Genomic DNA, 21107 nt, shown 5'->3' on the forward strand with positions numbered 1-21107 from the left:
AGCTTGACTCCATCCGTGTCATTAAGGTTGACTCTCCTTTGAGGAGGCAGCTCTTCCCCAGTCATCTTTTGAGTGCCTTCCAACCTGAGTGGTTCATCATCCAGCACTGTTATCAGGCAATGTTCCACTGCTTTTCAGATATGTGGGGGCACAGACTTGGAAACCCTATGGGGCGGTTCTACTCTGTCCTGTAGGGTCACTGTCAGTTGGAATTGACTCAATGGCATGCAGCACTGACAACCTTGGGTAAGATGCCTCTCTTCTGGGTGGGGGGAGGTTTGAATAATGAGAGTGAGAAGGTAAGTCTTACAGCTGGCAGAGTGAAATCTCAGGGTAGGAGGGGGATTGGGAATATGCAGACAAAAGAAACTGGAATTTGTGAATAACAACTTTATAATATTCCCCAGACCTATAGTAACATGTTGATGTGTAGTTGGGGGCATTCCTTTGGAAAAATCATTAAATAGTGAAAACTGGAATGATGCCGTATCTACAAGTGCTCCGCTTAGTGTCAGCTCAGAGTGGGTGCTCAGTATGGGCCTGCATGTGATCACAGCATTTTGAGGGAGCTGCCACTGTGTCTTTTTGGCTCTAGGCCTGTCTCAGAAGTTGGGGAAGTCCCCACACTTCCAGTGAGGCCCTCTATAAAAGCCTCAGTTTCAGGTCCTCCACTCGAGACATCCTCTCAGTCAATGTGGGAGTTTCTAGCTGTGGGCGCTCTTTTCTGTGTCAGGGCCTCTCACATGAAAGCAGTGAGGGCTGTTGGGGCCCCTCACATACGATAGAACACAAGAGCAGTGAGGGCTGTCGGGGTCCATCTCATAAACTTGAACACGAAATCAGTGAGAGCTGTCGGGGCCTTTCGACAGAACACAAGAGCAGTGAGGGCTGTCGGGGCCTCTGTCATACAATTGAACACGAAAGCGGTGAGAGCCGTCGGGGCCTCTCACAGACCATTGAACATGAGAGCCACTAGAGTCACAAGTCCTGGGAAGGACCCGGTGGATCGGGCCTTGGTCTGTGTCCTCAGCATTGCTGCCCCAAGCCTGCTCCCTAGAGGGTCCAGCAGCACCTTGACCCCCTGGAGTGGGAAGAAGAGCAGATATTCACACCAAGGCCTGAGGTGTTGTGTCAGAGCCTGGAATGTAATAAGATTTTAGGTTGCCCACGCACATATTAAAATTTGAGCAACACTGGCCTGGAGAACAACTCAGCATTCCTTTCAGAGCTAGAAATGGTGCTGCTCTGGTGTGGTCATAAAAAACAAGGGCAGTTGCACAGTTACTCAATGAGGGTCCCTTTACAAGCCCTGAATTTTAAACCTCTGGCAGGAGGAGCAAGAGCGGTCTTTCTCCCATACTTTGTTCCCTAGTGGCCACATCTGGAGCCTCTCACAGGGCACATTGATGACTTGAAGGCCCAGTCCTTCTCTGAATGTTCTCTTGTCTCTGGTGCCTAAATTTCTTGTCAGATACTGTGCAAGCTAGAAGAGAATGGAGTGACATCTTTAAAGTACTGAAAGAAAAAAAAAAATTAAAACCTGTCAACCCAGAATTCCATACCCAGCACAAATAGTTTTCGAAACTGAAGGCAAAAAAAAATTTTTTTTTTTTAGATAAACAAAAGCTTATCTAATTCGTTGACAGCAAACATGTGCTATAAGAAATGTTAAAAGAAGTCCTTCAAGGTGCAGGAAAATGATACCAGGAGGAAATTTGGATCCACACAAATGGAGAGCACAGTAATAGCAGAAATAAATACTAAGTATGCTTTTTTTAAAAAAATTTTTGTGCTTTAAGTGAAAGTTTACAAATCAAGTCAGACTCTCATATAAAAATTTATAAACACCTTGCTGTATACTCCTAATTGCTCTCCCCCTAATGAGACAGCACACCCCTTCCCTCTGCTCTTTCTTTTCGTGTCTATTCCACCAGCTTCTGACCCCCTCTACCCTCTCATCTCTCCTTCAGACAGGAGATGCCAACATAGTCTCGTGTGTCTACTTGATCCGAGAAGCTTATTCTTCCCCAGTATCATTTTCTATCCCATGGTCCAGTCCAATCCCTGTCTGAAGAGTTGGCTTTGGGAATGATTCCTGTCTTGGGCTAACAGAAGGTCTGGGGGCCATGACCTCGGGGTCCTTCTAGTGTCAGTCAGACCATTAATTCTGGTCTTTTTATAAGAATTTTGGGTCTGCATCCCACTGCTTTCCTGCTCACTTGGAGGTTCTCTGTTTTGTTCCCTGTCAGGGCAGTTACTGGTTGTAGCCAGGTGCCATCTAGTTCTTCTGGTCTCAGTCTAATGTAGTCTCTGCTTTATGTGGCCCTTTCTGCCTCTTGCGTTCATAATTACCTCGTGTCTTTGGTATTCTTCATTCTCCTTTGCTCCAGATGGGTTGAGACCCACTGATGCATCTTAGATGGCTGCTTGCTAGCGTTTAAGACCCCAGACGCCACTCTTAATAGTGGGATGCGGAATGTTTTCTTAATAGATTTTATTATGCCAGTTGACTTAGATGTCTCCTGAAACCATGGTCCCCAAACCCCTGCCCCTGCTACGCTGATCTTTGAAGCATTCAGTTTATTCAGGAAACTTCTTTGCTTTTGGTTTAGTCCGGTTGTGCTGACCTCTCCTGTATTGTGCGTTGTCTTTCCCTTCACCTAAAATAGTTCTTATCTACTATCTAATTCGTGAAAACCCTCCCCCACCCTCCCTCCCTACCCCCTCTCATAACCATGAAAGAATATTCTCTTCTCTGTTTAAACAATTTCTCAAGTTCTTATAATAGTGGTCTCATACAATATTTGTCCTTTGGCAACTAATTTCACTCAGCATAATGCCTTCCAGATTCCTCCATGTTATGAAATGTTTCATGGATTCATCATTGTTCTTTATCAATGAGTAAAATCCCATTGTATGAATACACCATAATTTATCCACTCATCCGTTGATGGGCACCTTGGTTGCTTCCATCTTTTTGCTATTGTAAACAGTGCTGCAATAAATATGGGTGTGCGTATATCTGTTTGTGCAAAGGCTCTTATTTCTCTAGGATATATTCCAGGGAGTGGTATTGCTGGATAATATGGTAGTTCTATTTCAAGTTTTTTAAGGAAGCAACAAATTGATTTCCAAAGTGGTTGTACCATTTTACATTCCCACCAGCAGTGTATAAGTGTTCCAGTCTTTCCACAACCTCTCCAACATTTCTTATTTTGTGTTTTTTGGATTAATGCCAGCCTTGTTGGAGTGAGATGGAATTTCATTGTAGTTTTGATTTGCATTTCTCTAATGGCTCATGATCGTGAGCATTTCCTCATGTATCTGTTAACTACTTAAATGTCTTCTTTAGTGAAGTGTCTGTTCATATCCTTTGCCCATTTTTTAAATGGGTTATTTGTCTTTTTGTGGCTGAGTTTTTGCAGTATCATGTAGATTTTAGAGATCAGATGCTGATCAGAAATGTCATAGCTAAAAACTTTTTCCCAGTCTGTAGGTAATCTTTTTACTCCTTTGGTGAAGTCTTTGGATGAGCATAGATTTTTAGGAGCTCTCAGTTATCTGATTTCTCTTCTGCATTGTTAATAATGTTTTGTATACTGTTCATGCCATGTATTAGGGCTCCTAGTGTTGTCCCTAATTTTTCTTCCATGATCTTTATCGTTTTAGATTTTATATTTAGGTCTTTGATCCATTTTGAGTTAGTTTTTGTACATGGTGTGAGGTATGGGTCTTGTTTGATTTTTTTTGCAGATGGGTATCCAGTTATGCCAGCACCATTTGTTAAAAAGACTGTCTTTTCCCCATTTAACTGACTTTGGGCCTTTGTCAAAAATCAGCTGCTCATATGTGGATGGATTTATGTCTGGATTCTCAATTCTGTTCCATTGGTCTATGTATCTGTTGTTCTACCAATACCAGGCTGTTTTAAGTACTGTGGCGGTATAATAGGTTCTAAAATCAGGTAGAGTGAGGCCTCCCACTTTGTTCTTCTTATTCTGTAATGCTTTTCTAATCCGGGGCCTCTTTCCCTTCCATATGAAGTTGGTGATTTGTTTCTCCGTCTCATGAAAAAATGTCAGTGGAATTTGGATCGGAATTGCATTGTATCTATAGGTTGCGTTTGGTAGAATAGACATTTTTATAATGTTAAGTCTTCCTATCCATGAGCAAGATATATTTTTCCATTTATGTAGGTCTCTTGGTTTCTTGCAGTAGTGTCTTGTAGTCTTCTATGTGTAGGTCTTTTACATCTTTGGTAAGATTTATTCCTAAGCATTTTATCTTCTTGGGGGCTACTGTAAATGGTATTGATTTGGTGATTTCCTCTTCGATATTCTTTTTGTTGGTGTGGAGGAATCCAACTGATTTTTGTATGTTTATCTTGTATCCTGATACTCTGCTAAACTCTTCTATTAGTTTCAGTAGTTTTCTTGAGGATTCCTTAGGGTTTTCTGTGTATAAGATCATGTCATCTGCGAATAGAGATACTTTTACTTCTTCCTTGCCAATCTGGATGCCCTTTATTTCTTTATCTAGCCTAAATGCTCTGGCTAGAACCTCCAGCACAATGTTGAATAAGAGTGGTGGTAAAGGGCATCCTTGTCTGGTTACCAATCTCAAGGGGAGTGTTTTCAGACTCTCTCTATTTAGGATGATGTTGGCTGTTGGCTTTGTATAAATGCCCTTTGTTATGTTGAGAAATTTTCCTTCTATTCCTATATTGCTGAGAGTCTTTATCATGAGTGGGTGTTGGACTTTGTCAAATGCCTTTTCTGCATCAATTGATAAAATCATGTGGTTCTTGTCTTTTGTTTTATTTATATGATGGGTTACATTAATTGTTTTTCTAATGTTGAACCATTCCTGCATATCTGGTATGAATCCCACTTGGTCATGGTGAATTATTTTTTTAATATGTTGTTGAATTCTATTGGCTAGAATTTTGTTGAGGATTTTTGCATCTAAGTTCATGAGAGATATAGTTCTGTAATTTTCTTTTTTTGTGGAGTCTTTACCTGGTTTTGGTACCAGGGATATACTGCTTCATAGAATGAGTTTAGGAGTATTCCGCCCTTTTCTATGTTCTGAAATACCTTTAGTAGTAGTGGTGTTACCTCTTTTCTGAAAGTTTGGTAGAACTCTGCAGTGAAGGTGTCTGGGCCTGGGCTTTTTTTTTGTTCTTGGGCCTTTTTTGATTACCTTTTCAGTCTCTTTTTTTGTTATGGGTCTATTTAGTTGTTCTACCTCTGTTTGTGTTAGTTTAGGTAGGTAGTGTGTTTCTAGGAATTCACCCATGTCTTCTAGGTTTTCAAGTTTGTTAGAGTACAATTTTTCACAGTAATCTGATATGATTTTTTTAATTTCAGTTGGGTCTGTTGTAATAATCGCCCATCTCATTTCTTATTTGGGTTATTTGCTTCCTCTCCTGTTTTTCTTTTGTCAACTTGGCCAGTGGTTTATCAATTTTATTAATTTTTTCAAAGAACCAGCTTTTCGTCTTGTTAACTCTTTCATTTGTTTTTCTGTTTTCTATTTCATTTAGTTCTGCTCTAATTTTTATTATTTCCTTTCTTCTAGTGTCTGAGGGTTTCTTTTGTTGCTCTCTATTTGTTCAAGTTGTAGGGATAATTCTTTGATTTTGGCCCTTCTTTTTGTAAGTGTGCATTTATTGAAATAAATTGACCTCTGAGCACTGCTTTTGCTGTGTCCCAAAAGTTCTGACAGGAAGTATTTTCATTCTCATTGGATTCTATGAATTTCTTTATTCCGTCCTTAATGTCTTCTATAATCCAGTCTTTTCTGAGCAGGGTACTGTTCAGTTTCCAAGTATTTGATTTCTTTTCCCTGCTTTTCCTGTTATTGATTTCCACTTTTATGGCCTTATGGTCAGAGAAGATGCTTTGTAATATTTCAGTGTTTCGGATTCTGCTGAGGCTTGCTTTATGACCTAATATGTGGTCTATTCTAGAGAATGTTCCATGTGCACTAGAAAAGAAAGTATACTTGACTGCTGTTGGGTGGAGTATTCTGTATATAAGGTCAAGCTGGTTGATTGTGGCATTTAGATCTTACGTGTCTTTATTGAGCTTCTTACTGGAAGTCCTGTCTTTCACCAAAAGTGATGTGTTGAAGTGTCCTGCTAGAATTGTGGAGCTGTCTATCTCACTTTTCAATGCTGTTAGAGTTTGTTTTATGTATCTTGCAGCCCTGTCATTGGGTGCATAAATATTTAATATGGTTATATCCTTCTGGTAGATTGTCCCTTTAATCAATATATAGTGTCCTTCCTTATCCTTTGTGGTAGATTTAACTTTAACGTCTATTTTGTCAGAAATTAATATTTCCCCCCTTGCTCTTTTTTGATTGTTGTTTGCTTGATATATTTTTTTCTATCCTTTGAGTTTTAGTTTGTTTATGTCTCTAAGTCTAGGGTGTGTCTCTTGTAGGCAGCATGTAGACGGATCATGTTTCTTTATTCATTCTGCCACTCTGTCTCTTTATTGGTGCATTCAGTCCATTGACGTTCATTGCGATTACGGATAGGTATGAGCTTAGTGCTGTAATTTTGATGTCTTTTTTTTGTGTGTTGTTGACAGTTTCTTTTTCCAATTTAATTTTTGTGCTGAGTAGTATATCTTTATATATTATCTTTTCCTCTTATTCGTTGTTGTTGATTTTGTCTCTATTTTTTCCTTGTATTTTGTTTTGATGAATAGGATAATTAGTCTCCTTTGTGGTTACCTTAATATTTACCCCATTTTTCTAAGTTTAAACCTAACTTTTATTTCTTTATATCACCTAGTCTTCCTCTCCATGTGAAAGATCTGTGACTACGTTTTCTTGGTCCCTCTTTATTGTTTTAATGTTGTCTTCTTTTACATAATGACGTCACTGTTTCCCGGTTTTGAGCGTTTTTTATCTTGATTTATTTCTGTGATTTCCGGGCCTGGATTGACATATGATTGCCCTGCAGTGTTCTAGTCTTAGATCTATACCTGATATTATTGATTTTCTAACTGAAGAGCTCCCTTTAGTGTTTCTTGTAGTTTTGATTTGGTTTTTACGAAATCCCTAAACTTCTGTTTATCTGGAAATGTCTTAATTTCACCTTCATGTTTGAGAGACAGTTTTGCTGGATATGTGATTCTTGGCTGGCAGTTTTTTCCTTCAATGCTTTGTATAAGTCATCCCATTGCCTTCTTGCCTGCATGGTTTCTGCCGAGGAACCCAAGCTTGTTCTTATTGACTGTCCTTTGTAGGTGACTTTTTGTTTATTCCTTGCTGCTCTTAAAATTCTCTCTTTATCTTTGGTTTTGGCAAGTTTGATTACAATATGTCTTGGTGACTTTCTTTTAAAATCTACCTTATGTGGAGTTTGATGAGCATCTTGGATTGATATCTTCTCATCTTTCATGATATCAGGAAAGTTTTCTGCCAACAGATATTCAACAATTCTCTCTGTATTTTCTGTTATCCCTCCGTGTTCTGGAGCTCCAATCACTCATAGGTTATTTCTCTTGATAGAGTCCCACATGATTCTTAAGGTTTGTTCATTTTTTTAATTCTTTTTTTCTGGTTTTTCTTCAAATATATTGGTGCCAAGTGCTTTATCTCCAAGGTCACCAATTCTGCCTTCCACTTGCTCAATTCTGCTCCTCTGACTTTCCACTGAGTTGTCTAATTCTGTAATTTTATTGTTAATCTTCTGGATTTCTGTTTGCTGTCTCTCTATGGATTCTTGCAGCTTATGTTCTTGAAGAACCTTTTTACTTTCTTCAACTGTTTTATCTTTGTGTTCCTTGGCTTGTTCTGTGTATTGCCTGATCTCCTTTCGGATGTCTTGAAGAGTTCAGTATATTAATCTTTTGTATTCTGTATCTGGTAATTCCAGGAAGGCACCTTCATCCAGAAGATCCTTTGATGCTCTGTGCTGAGAGCTCGTTGAAGCGACGATGGCCTGTTTCTTTATATGGTTTGATATTGACTGTTGTCTCCGAGCCATCTGTAAGTTATTAGTTTATTTTATGTTTGCTTTTGTATCCCAGTTTCTTGCTTTGTTTTGTTTTGATTTGCCCAAATGGGTTGCTTGAGTGAGCTAGCTTGATTATTTTCACCTTTGGAGCTCTGACGTCCTGTCACCAGATGGCTAGAGCTGTTATCAGGTATATGAGCTTATGAATTCATTCACTTTTCTTGTGTGGATTCAGCTCAGGTGTCCAGGTAGCTGATCATCAAGTACGTCATACAATCTCTGTCATAGAATCTTTGAGGAGCACAGGTGTTTGGTGTAGGTACCGGTATCTGATTGCAGCAGGGGGTCATGCCCTGAACAAGGCATGGAGCTAAGCGCTGTCACCCTAGTGTCTCTGAGGAAAGCGCTTCTCTATTCCATAGAGTGTACAGGTGGATGGGTTCTGCAGATGGATCATGGGCACCCAATGCTTTTGGTTGTAAAGGGTGGGGGGTACCACTTATCCTTGGACCACTGTCATTGGTGGCTGGGTGACCTGAATGGAGCCACCAGCCATTTGGCCCCTGATGTGGGTAGGTGAGGACCCTGTTTAGTAGGCAAAGCGGTGTCAAACATCAAACACCCACCTCTCCACTGCACAGCTTAAACAGTTGCAGTCTGCCAGCAAGGGCCTATTCTCCTGAAATAGGCCCGCGTGGTCCATGTAGCAGGGAAAAGTATTCAAAATCTGCGGGCCGTTTATACCTGGACAGGAGCCGCTTCTGTCCTGAGCTCCCCTGGTTAGTGGGGAAATCAAGAGCTACTGAAGCCAGCTTGGGGGTTCAGGTGCAGTAAAATATATGCAAGTGTGTAGCTTTTGCCTAGAGCTCCGTTCTTCTCTGGCTCTGGAGGTGTGAGCAGGCTGCACAGCTGGCTGCTTCTCCCTGAGGAAACTGCAGCCAAACGCTACTCCAGCCTGCCGCAGCTACTCCCGGAAGTGGTGCCTGAGGCATCTCGGCAGTTCAGGTCCAGCAACTCCTCCCTGCTTCTGAACCATCTCTTCCTCCCCCTGCCTCTCAGTCTGTTTTCTAACTTTGCCTTTGAAGTTCAGGGCTCCTAGCTTGTCATAAATATAATCATTTTACTTGATTTTTTGGGTCTTTGTTGTAAGAGGGATCGCTGGAAGCACCTGGCTATTCCACCATCTTGGCCCTGCCCAGTGGTTTAAATAGGCTTTTATTATAATTAACTGCTTTCAAAGGTAATTGACTAAAGCAAAAATAGGAAGTAGGTGTGTAACATATGTGTAAGTAAAACAGAAGAATTCGTGTGTGGCACAAACGATTAAGCACTCGACTACTAGATGTAAGGTTGGAGGTTTGAGTCCACCCAAAAACTCCTCAGACGAAAAAAAATCAAAAACCAAACCTATTGCCCTCGAGTTGATTCTGACTCATAGCAACCCTGTAGGACAGAGTAGAACTGCCCTACAGGGTTTCCAAGGAGCAGCTGGTGGATTCGAACTACCGACTGTTCAGTTAACAGCTGAGTTCTTAACCACAGCACCACCAGGGCTTACCTCAGAAGAAATCCCTGCTGATTTACTTCGAAAAAATCAGCTATTGAAAACCCTATGGAGACCCCTGAAACTATAACCAAAACCAAACCAAACCCATTGCCATTGAGTTGATTCTGAGCCCTGAGATAACCTTTAAACCGAAAATTATTCCCTGAAATCGTTTTTAAAACTGAACAATAGTTAACTAGTAAAAAAAAAGGTCTGCCTTGAGCATTGTGCTCTTTTAGAGGCATATCTATAGGGGATCAAAGTGACAACAGCAACTCGAAAGATTAGATGAAGACCTTAGGGGGTGGTAAGTTTATGTTAATGGAGAAAGAACAATTCAGAAAAGAAGGGTAAGAATGGTTATATAGCTCGAAGGATGCAATCAGTGTCTCCAAATGGCACATGTACAAACTGTTTAATTGGTTTATGTTTTTCTGTATATATTCTCAACAATAACAAAATGACTAAACTTTAAAAAACAAACAGAAAACCCTATGAAGCACAGTCTGCTCTGACATATATGGGGTTGCCATGAATTGAAATCAACAGCAACTAAGTAAAATTATGAAAAAATGGCACCAGGGATGGGTGGGAGGAACCCAAAGAATAATGCTGTAAATGCAAGCCACTGAGGTAGGATAGTATTTTGAAATTTTCAAAGTTTTTCTTTTAATCTCAAAGAAGTAATTTCAAATCGCTTGCTAGCATCAAGTTCATACCAATGTTTGAAACATTAGTATATATTAGAAATGACGCCAGAGATTGAATAACAGAATTTTGCAAGACCAATGACTTCTTCATTGCAAATACCTTTTTTTTTACCAACATAAATGGCGACTATATACATGGACCTTGCCAGAGGGAATACGCAAGAATCAAATCAACTACACCTGTGGAAAGAGATGATGAAAAAGCTCAATATCATCAGTCAGAACAAAGCCAGGGGCCGACTGTCGAACAGACCATCAATTGCTCATATGCAAGTTCAAGTTGAAACTGGAGAAAATTAGAACAAGTCCATGAGAACCAAAATACGACCTTGAGTAGGTCCCACCTGAATTAAGAGACCATCTCAAGAACAGATTTGATGCATTGAACACTAATGACCAAAGACCAGACAAGTTGTAGAATGACATCAAGGACATCATACATGAAGAAAGGAAGAGGTCATTAAAAAGACAGCAAAGAAAGAAAAGACCAAAATTGATGTCATAAGAGACTCTGAAACTTGCTCTTGAACTTCGAGCAGCTAAAGCAAAAGGAAGAAATGATAAAGTAAAAGAACTGAACACACGATTTCAAAGGGTAGCTCTAGAAGACAAAGTGAAATATTATAATGACATGTGCAAAGAGCTGGAGATAGAAAACCAAAAGCGAGGTACACACTTGGCATTTCTCAAGCTGAAAGAGCTGAAAAAAAAAAAAAAAAATTCAAGCCTCAAGTTCAAAGAGTGAAGAATTGCATGGGGAAAATACTAAACGATGCAGGAAGCTTCAAAAGAAGATGGAAGGAATGCAGTGAGTCACTGTACCAAAAAGAATTGGTTGACGTTCAGATATTTCAAGAGGTAGAATATGATCAGGAACTGATGGTACTGGAGGAAGAAGTCTAAGCTGTGCCGAAGGCACTGGCAAAAAACGGGGCTACAGGAATTGTTGGAATACCAATGAGATGTTTTAACAAACAGATGCAGTGCTGAAGTGCTCACTTGTCTATGCCAAGAAATTTGGAAGACTGCTGCCTGGCCAGCAACTGGAAGAGATCCATATTTATGCCTATTCCCAAGAAAGGTGATCCAACCAAATGCAGAAATTATTGAACAATATCATTAATATCACATGCCTGTAAAGTTTTGCTGAAGATCCTTTAAAAGCGGCTGCAGCAGTGTATCGACAGGAAACTGCCAGAAATTCAGGCCCAATTCAGAAGATTTGGAATCAGGGATATCATTGCTGATGTCAGATGGATCCTGGTTGAAAGCAAAGAATACCAAAAAGATGTTTACCTATGTTTTATTGACTATGCAAAGGCGTTCAATTGTATGGATCATAACAAATTATGGATAACATTGTGAGGAATGGGAATCTCAGAACACTTAATTGTGCTCATGAGGAACCTGTACATAGACCGAGAGGCAGTTGTTTGAATAGAACAAGGGCATACTGTATGGTTTAAAGTCAGGAAAGGTGAGTGTCAGGGTTGTATCTTTTCACCATACCTATTCAATCTATATGCTGAGCAAATAATCTAAAAAGCTGGACTATACGAAGAAGAAAAGGCTTCAGGATTGGAGGAAGACTCATTAACAACCTGCGTTATGCAGATGACACAACCTTGCTTGCTGAAAGTGAAGAGGACTTGAAGCACTTACTGATGAAGATCAAAGACCACAGCCTTCAGTATGGATTACTTTATGCTATAAAGAAAACAAAAATCCTCATAACTGGACCAATAAGCAACATCATGATAAATGGAGAAAAGATTGAAGTTGTCAAGGATTTCATTTTGCTTGGATCCATAAACTACTCCCATGGAAGCAGCAGTCAAGAAATCAAAAGACGCGTTGCACTGGGCAAATCTGCTATGAAAGACTTCTTTGAAGTGTTGAAAAGCAAAGATGTCACCTTGAAGATTAAGGTGCGCCTGACCCAAGACATGATATTTTCAATCATATCATATGCATGTGAAAGCTGGACAACGAATAAGGGCAAAGAAGAATTGATACCTTTGAATTGTGGTGTTGGGTAAGAATATTGAGTATATGGTTGACTGCCAAAAGAATGAACAAATCTGTCTTGGAAGAAGTACAGCCAGAATGCTCCTGAGAAGCAAGGAGGCGAGACTACATCACACGTACTTTGGATGTGTTATCAGGAGCGATCAGTCCCTGGAGAAGGGCATCATGCTTGGTAAAGTAGAGAGTCAGCCAAAATGATGAAGACCCTCAATGAAATGGATTGATGCAGTGGCTGCAACAATGGGCTCAAGCGTAACAATGATTGTGAGCATGGCATAGGACCTGGCAGTGTTTTGTTCTCTAGTGCATAGGGTTGCTGTGACTAGGAACTGATTTGACGGCACCATAACAACAACAGTAGAAATAATACAAGAGTCAATCCTAGACTTAAATTTTAGGGAAAAAAAAAACTTTTTTTTTTTTTAAGTCTTTTGTTATCATTTACTTTAGTGGTTTCCAAATTTAGCTAACATCAGAAGTGCTTGGTGGGAGTTTGTTAAGACATGGAAGTTTCTTGGTACTATCCCTGAAAGTCTGATGCAGGAGATCTCTGACTTTCTGCCTAACAAGCAGCCTATGTAATCAAATGGTTCCTGCTCCTGCAGGGAGGAAGTTGACCTTAACTGCAATGGCTTTCCTAGAGAATTAAACAGAGTGGTGGAGACGGTAATATGTGGTCCTCCACTAGTGTATGATGGCTTCCCACTGGTATAGAAGATCTCCATTTCATTGGTGAGTGGCTGAGTTGAGTCAGGGTAGGCCAGATTGAGCAGAAGTAAATGAGCTTTTAGCTGCTAAGAGACTGCAGTCTTGGTTAAACCCAAGAGGATCCCTTTCCTTTTAATAAGAAGTTGTATTATTGACATGGTCAATGTGAAGAAATAGGAGTCCCTGGGGAAAAACAGACATCCTCGATAAACTAACAGTCTTCCATCCCAGGAACTTGGTAACCAAGGAAGCTGTGGGGCAAAGATGGTGGACAGCCGCAGCCTCTTGGTGTGGTTTAGAATAGAAAGTCCTCCTGGGTCACTGTAAGATCCCATGGCCATCTTTCCTCCAGAAAGAGACCACAGAACAGCAGTGGCCTTTCCAGAACCCAAGTTTGCTTTGGGTTATGTCCGTGCCATGTCTCATGGGGCCAGGGTTGGGTATACAAGGTTGCCAAGTGCTCCGAAGTCAACCATGGCTTTGGTCTGAGGCGAATATGAGAGCAGAAGTAGCCATTACTGTTGAGCCAAATCACTAAGAATAGGAAGGAGCCAGTGGGGTGGACAGGTGAGAGGAAGGAATTCTAATGCAAGAAGCTATGGATTAAGGCTGGGTTCCTTGGGGAATTCTCTTGATATCCATGAGGTTTTCAAAGTATATTGCTTATGCTGTGGACTTCCAGAAGAATGTACAAATCAGTCTTAGAAGAAATATGAGAATGCTCCTTATAAGTGAGGGTGGTGAGACTTTGGCTTGCTTGCTATGGACACATCATAGGAAAAGACCAATTGCTAGAAAAGGATATTATGGTTGGTAAAGTGGAGGGTTAGTGAAGATATAAGGAAAACCATCAATGAGAAAGACTGACAAAATAGCCCCAACAATGGACTCAAACATACCAACAAATATGAAGATGGCCCAGGACCAGGCAGCGTTTCCTTCTGTTGAACCATGGGGTTTCCATGAATCGGAGATGACTTGACAGCAACTAAAAATCACTACCACCACCACCTTGGGGAATTGTGCATGGGCAAGACAACTCTGCTTAAAGAGCCAGAGTGGGCATTTCCTTTCTTTGAGGGTCTCCAATGGAAGAAATAATTGAATTTGTCTCCTTTCTCCATGGGACAGCAGATAAAGGACTTTCTTCCTTCTACTCAGGAGGGGAACTTTCTAGATTCTGCCAAAATAATAGAAACTCTGATGTCTCCTTAATTAGCCTCGTATTTCCTCCAGGTGGCAGGAAAAGGAGCTGTCACCTCACTTCTTGTGGCTGCTTTGTTTTTTTCCTTCTTTTCTGTTTCCTCCACAGCCCACTTCCTCCATTTTGGGTTCCTGTATGTAAAGTACTGACCGACACACTAGTTGCACCTGTTCTGCTTTGTTAGGTGCCATCCAGTTGGTTCCAACTCATAGCGACCCTGTGTACAACAGAACTAAACACTCGAAACACTGCCTGGTCCTGCACCATCTTCACAATTGTTGCTATATTTGAGTCCGCTGTTGCAGCCACTGTGTCAATCTATTTCGTTGAGGGTTTTCCTCTTTTTTGCTGACGCTGTACTGTACCGTGTTATCCTTCTGCAGACATTGGTCCTGCCTGATAACATGTCCAAAATACATGAGGCGACATCTCACGACCCTCCCTCTTAAAGAGCATCCTGGCTATACTTCTTCCAAGACAGATTTGTTCATACTTGTGGCAGTCCATGGTATATTCAATATTCTTCCCCAACACCACAATTGAAAGGCGTCAATTCTTCTTCGGCCTTCCTTATTTCTTGTCCAGCTTTCATATGCATATAAGGAGATTGAAAATACCATGGCTTAGGTCAGTAATACCTTAGTCCTCAAGATAACATCACTGCTTTTTAACACTTTAAAGAGGTCTTTTGCAGCAGATTTCCCAATGCAATACATTGTTTGTTTTCTTGACTCCTGCCTCCATGAGTGTTGATTGTGGATCCAAGTAAAATAAAATCCTTGACAACCTCGATCTTTTCTCTGTTTATCACAATATTGCTTATTGGTCCAGTTGTGAGGACTTTTGCTTTCTTTATGTTGAGGCATAATCCATACTGAAGGCTGTAGTCCTTGATCTTCGTTAGTAAGTGCTTCAAATCTTCGCTTTCAGCAAGCAAGATCGTGTCATCTGCATATCTCAGATTGTTAGAGTCTTCCTCCAATCCTGATGCTCTGTGCTTCATGTAGCACAGGTTCTCAGATTGTATTCTCAGCATACAGATTGAGCAAGTATGATGAAAGGGTACAATCCTAAAGCACACCTTTCCTGACTTTAAACCACCCAGTGTCCCCTTGTTCTGTTCGAATGACTGCCTCTTGGTCTATGTACAGGTTCTTCATGAGCACAATTAAGTGTTTTGGAATTCCCATTCTCCGCAACGTTATCAACGATTTGTTATGATCCACAGAGTCGAATGTCTTTGCATAGTCAATAAAACACAAGTAAACATCTTTCTGGTATTCTCTGCTGTCAGCCAAGATCCGTCTGACATCAGCAATGACATCTCTGGTTCCATGTCCTCTTCTGAATCTGGCTTGAATTTCTGACAGTTCCCTGTCAGTGTGCTGCTGAAACTGCTTCTGCGTTACCTCCAGCACAGTTTCACTTGTGTGTGATATTAATAATATTGTTCTATAATTTCCACATTCTGTTGGATCACCTTTCTTTGAAATGGACATAAATATGGATCTCTTCCAGTCGGTTGGCCAAGTAGCTGTCTTACAAATTTCTTGGCATAGATGAGTGAGCACCTCCAGCGCTGCATTCTGTCAATTCCTGGAGCCTTGTTTTTGGCCAATGCCTTCGGTGCAGCTTGGACTTTTCCTTCAGCACCATCAGGTCTTGGTCACATGCCACCTTCTGAAATGGTTGGATGTCGACCAGTTCTTTTTGGCACAGTGACTCTGTATTCCTTCCATCTTCTTTTGATGCTTCCTACATCGTTCAATATTTTCCCCTTAGAATCCTTAAATATTGCAACTCTAGGCTTCAATTTTTTCTTCAGTTCTTTCAGCTTGAGAAATACTGAGCATGTTCTTCTCTTTTGGTTTTCTAACTCTAGGTCTTTGCACACGTCATTATAACACTTTACTTATTTTTTGTCTCTGAAGCTGCCCTTGGAAATCTTCTGTTTAGCACTTTTACTTTGTCATTTCTTCCTTTTGCTTTAGCTACTCTACGTTCGAGAGCAAATTTTAGAGTTTCTTTTGACATTCATTTTGGCCTTTTTTTCCTTTTCTTTTTAATGACTTTTGCTTTCTTTGTGTATGATATCCTTGATGTCATCCCACAGTGTCTCTTGTCTTTGGACATTAGTGTTCAATGTATCAAATCTATTCTTGAGGCGGGCTTCAAATTCAGGTAGGACATACTCAGGGTTATACTTTGGCTCTCGTAGACTTGTTTTAACATTTTTAGCTTCAACTTAAACTTGCACAGGAGCAGTTGATGGTCTGTTCCACAGTCAGCCCCTGGCCTTGTTGTGACTGATGATATTGAACTTCTCTATCATCTCTTTCCGAAGATGTAGTTGATTTGATTCCTGTGTGTTCCATCCGGCGAGGTCCTTGTGTATTTTGCCATTTATGTTGAAAAAAAGTATTTCCAATGTGTAAGTCATTGGTCTTGCAAAATTCTATCATCTGATCTCCCAGAAATGCTATATCAGAAAGGGTAATTTTCCTGCTGAGTATCTGAAGAAATGGTTCCCAAAAGGCGTTCTTAGCCTGAAGTAAGGAGTAAGCATCTGGACTGTAGTTTAGTTGTTTAATGAAAGCTTTTAGCAACCTTCTAATGAATTGAATTAATATAAATTAGATCTGTGTCATCAGTAGCTTAGGGTAACTTAGGCATGACTTAGATGCTTCTCCTCCTCTTAGCTCCCCAGTTATTTAACATCTGTTCTTGTTGGCTGCTGCTGAGTCGGCCCCTGACTCATGTTGACCCCATGCAACTAAACAACAGAATGTTGTGATCCATAGGGTTTTCATTTGCTGATTTTCAGAAGTACATTGCCAGGGCTTTCTTCCTGGTCCTTCTTAGTCTGGAAGCTCTGTTGGAACATGTTCATCACCATCCCATTGCTGGCGAGTTGATTCTGACACATAGTGACCCTATAGGGCAGGGTAGAATTGCCCCATAGGGTTTCCAAGGAGCTGCTCATGGATTTGAACTGCCGACCTTTTGGTTAGCAACCGAGTTCTTATTAACCACTGCGCCACGAGGGCTCCGTTCAGCATCACAGCAACATGCAACCCACCACTGAAAAACAACTGATGGCTGCATGCGAGGTGCCTTGGCTGGAAATCAAACCCACGTCTCCCAACATGGAAGACGAGAGTTCTACCACTGAGCCGCCTCTGCCCCATTTCACATTTATCAGTTGCTGTGAAGTCAATTCTGATTCATGGAGACCCTTTGTGTTAAGATTTAACATCTGCTGTGTGTCAAATGGAAACCCTGGTGGCTTAGTGGTCAAGAGATACAGCTGCTGACCAAAAGGTTGGCAATTCGAATCTACCAGGTGCTCCTTGGAAACCATATGGGGCAGTTCCACTTTATCCTATAGGGTCGCTATGAGTCGGAATCAACTTGATGGCAATGGGTTTTTTTTTTAATGTGTCAAATGGGAGCCCTGGTGGCACAGTGGTTAAGAGCTCAGCTGCTAACCAAAAGGTTGGCAGTTGGAATCCACCAGCTGCTCCTTGGAAACCCTAAGGGGCAGTTCTACACTGTCCATAGGGTCTCTATGAGTAGGAACTGACTCAACAGCACCTAACAACAACAACGAATGTGTCAAATGCGTACCTATGAGCTGGTTGTCCCCATATTTCGCACATAAGGAAACTGAGGCTCAGAGAGATTAAGAAACTTACAAGACACCCAGTTCATAAGTGGTAGAGTCAAGATTCAAATGACGACCTAATTGCAAAGTCTGTGTAGTTAACCGTCAAGCTGTATGACCTCCTATTTCAGTGAAGAGGCTGTCTCTGTGTATCTCTATCCAGGTGGCACCCCCACAGTCTTCCCCCGTTCTTGGGGGCCTCATTTCCCATATATTCCAGTTTCCTAGGAGTGTATACTTTAGTCATGTGACCAAGGGGGAGGAACATCACCCAGTTTGGGATTACGTTCATTTTCCTGACACAGAGGCATCCACTGGCAGAGCTTGTCTCTGTACCCAGTTGTGTGAGTCAGATGAAGACACCTCACCTTCCCGGCTGTCTGCAGTGCTCTGTGGCCTTCAGTGGAATGGGTGCATGGGCAGTGTCCGGAGGAAGGAGAAGTTGGGAAGGAAGCTTCTGGCCAGAATGAAGTTCCGCCTAAGTGTTGCCTGTACAGGCCGTCCACTTCTTTTTCTCTTTCAACTTAAAACCTCTTCCTCTTTTTAGATGACAAATCATTAAATTGGTTTGGCCTACACTGCTGCTATCCTGCCCTATCTAGGCATCAACTAAAGCCGATACAGGATCAGGTCTGAAGATTATTGCAAAAACGAGATAAACTTAAAAAAAAAAAAAACCCCACAGGCTTTAATTTTTCATGCCAATCATTAGCTCATGCATTCATTCACTCAGCAGGTACTTCCTGCCATCTGCTAGGTTCTGCTTCAGACACCAGGGTGAGGTTGTTGGTACTTGCCCTTGGCTCGTGACAACCTCATGCACAACAGAACGAAGTGTCTCCTGGTCCTGTGCCATCTCACCATCATTGGTGTGTTTGAGTCCATTGTTGTGGCTATCCTATCAGTCTACCACTGAGCCAGCATGGCCTCATGACCATCTACCAATTGCCATGAAGTCAATTCCAATTTGTGGGGGGCTCCCAGGGGGCAAAACAGGCAAAGCTCCTTCTCCTGGGTCTCACCAACTGGTGATAGCAAGCAGTCAAATATGCCAGACTGTGATAAATGCCAGGTAGAAAACTAAAGCAGTGTGAGAGCAGAAATGGGGGTGGTCAGGGAAACCTCGGTGTAAGAGTGGACATCTAGGAGCCTCTTCTCATGCTTGTCTGGCAGAAAGGCACTCCTGGCTAAGGACACTGCAAGGACAAAGGCCCAGATGCAGGAATGTGCTCAGCAAACTTACAGAATGGTAAGATTTTGGGGTGACAGGTGTAAACCATAGAGGTTCAAGAGATGATGTCATGGAGGTGGTGAGAGCTTGGCTTGGCAAGTCCTCTACATGCCCATAGGTCATAGCTGGGACTTGAGTTTTTATTCTGATGCACTTGGGAGGCCCCGGGAGAATTCCAAACAGAACACAGGCGTGGTTTGAATTATTTTCAAAGTCTTGCTTTCTCTGCTGAGCAGAGAGCAGACTGTAGTACCTCCAGGAGCCTATGTGGAATGTGAACGCAAGAGTCCAGGCTGTTGGCGTGAACAGAGTAAGTCACTGGATTTGGTGTCTATTTTGCTGAGAGAATTGACAGGAGTGGCTGATTAATTCGATGTGGAGGATAAGGACTCAAAGATGACTCCCTGGTTTGCTGCTGAGATGAGAAGGCTGTGGAAGAGCAGGACTGGAGTCAGGAAAGTTGAGTTCAGCTTTGGACATGAGATGTTGGAGATTTTTCGGAAAGTTCCAAGTGGGAATACTGAAGTCTGGAGTTCCAGAGAGGGGTCTGGCCTGGAGATACAATTTGGGGGCTGTAGTGTGTTAAATGGTCTCCCCCCAAAACTTACATCCACCTGGAATTTCCAACTGTAGCCTTCTTTGGGAATAGGGTCTTTGTAGATGTAACTGGAGTCCCTGGATATCACGAACAGTTAAGCACTTGACTACTAACTGAAAGGAAGTTGGTTCGAACCCACCCAGAGGCACCTTGGAAGAAAAGCCTGGCGATCTGCTTCCAAGAGATGCAAAACCCTATGGACCACAATTCTCTTCTGACACTCAGGGGTCCTCATGAGTCAAAATCAACTTGACAGCAACTAATTTGGTTTGGTTTTTGGTTAGATGTAATTGGTTAAGGATGTCTAGATGAAATCATCTCGAGTTTAGGGCCGGCCCTAAATCCAATGACTGGTGCCCTTCTGAGAGGAGAAGACGCTGAGAGACACAGGGAAGGAGATGTGAAGATGAAGGCAGAGAGTGGAGTGACGCAGCCACAAGCCAAGGATTGCTGGCAGCCACCAGATGCTAGGAGAGAGGCACCAGGTAGTCTCTTCCCTAGGGCCTCCTGAAGGAAGAAACCCTGCCGACACCTTGATTCTGGACTTCCAACCTCCAGAACTGTCCAGGAATATGTTTCTGTTCTTTTAAGGCATGCAGTTTGCGATTCTTTGTTTTGGCAGCCACAAAGGACTCGTAGAGCTTAATGCAGGGCTCCACTTCCAGACGTGTGTTTGCAGCCTTGGAATGGGCGAGGTCACGCAAGGCTGAGTGTGACAGTGGCCCACAGCCTGAGCCCTGGGGGTGCACAGATGCTCAGACGAGAGATGGTGAGGAGGGCCCCCAGAGCAGCTTTAGAAGTCTCTTCTCTCATCATTCCAATGGAATTCAACAGTGGTAATCTGTGGAAAGCAACAAGGAAGGAGGCCAGAGTACGTTTCCAAAGCAACTCTGCCTAGCATCCTCTTCAAGGCCTTCTTGGCAAAAGCTCTGTGCCAAACTGAGCGTCATTAAGTCTCATTTATACTCTATATCAAGTACTAAAAATCCACCTCATAATATCTTTACTAACTTGAGGGGTGGGGTCACATCTTTTTAAAAATCAATTTATTGAGATATAATTAAATACAATAAAATGTCTCCGTTTTCGGGGTTATTTCAATGAGTTGTGACAAGTTTATACCAGTGTAACCACAACCACAGTCAAGATGTAGAACACTGCTGTGCCAGTTGTTACCGAGTGGACGCTGATTCATGGCGACCCCATGTGTGTCAGGGTAGAAGTGTGCTCCACGGGGTTGTCCTTGGCTGATCTTTTGGAAGTAGATCACCAGGCCTGTCTTCCGAGGTGCCTCTGGGTGGACTTGGACTTCCAGCCTTTTGTTTAGTGGCCGAGCGTGCTAACCGTTTGCACCACCCGAGACTCCAGATGCTGCTCCTCACATTTCCCCCGGAGTCCTGGGAGCTGGGCCGTGAGGGGCTCGTCCCGCTTCCTGGCATCCAG

Source organism: Elephas maximus, chromosome 1 (genome assembly GCF_024166365.1).
Source record: "Elephas maximus indicus isolate mEleMax1 chromosome 1, mEleMax1 primary haplotype, whole genome shotgun sequence".
NCBI classification, from domain to species: Eukaryota; Metazoa; Chordata; class Mammalia; order Proboscidea; family Elephantidae; genus Elephas; species Elephas maximus.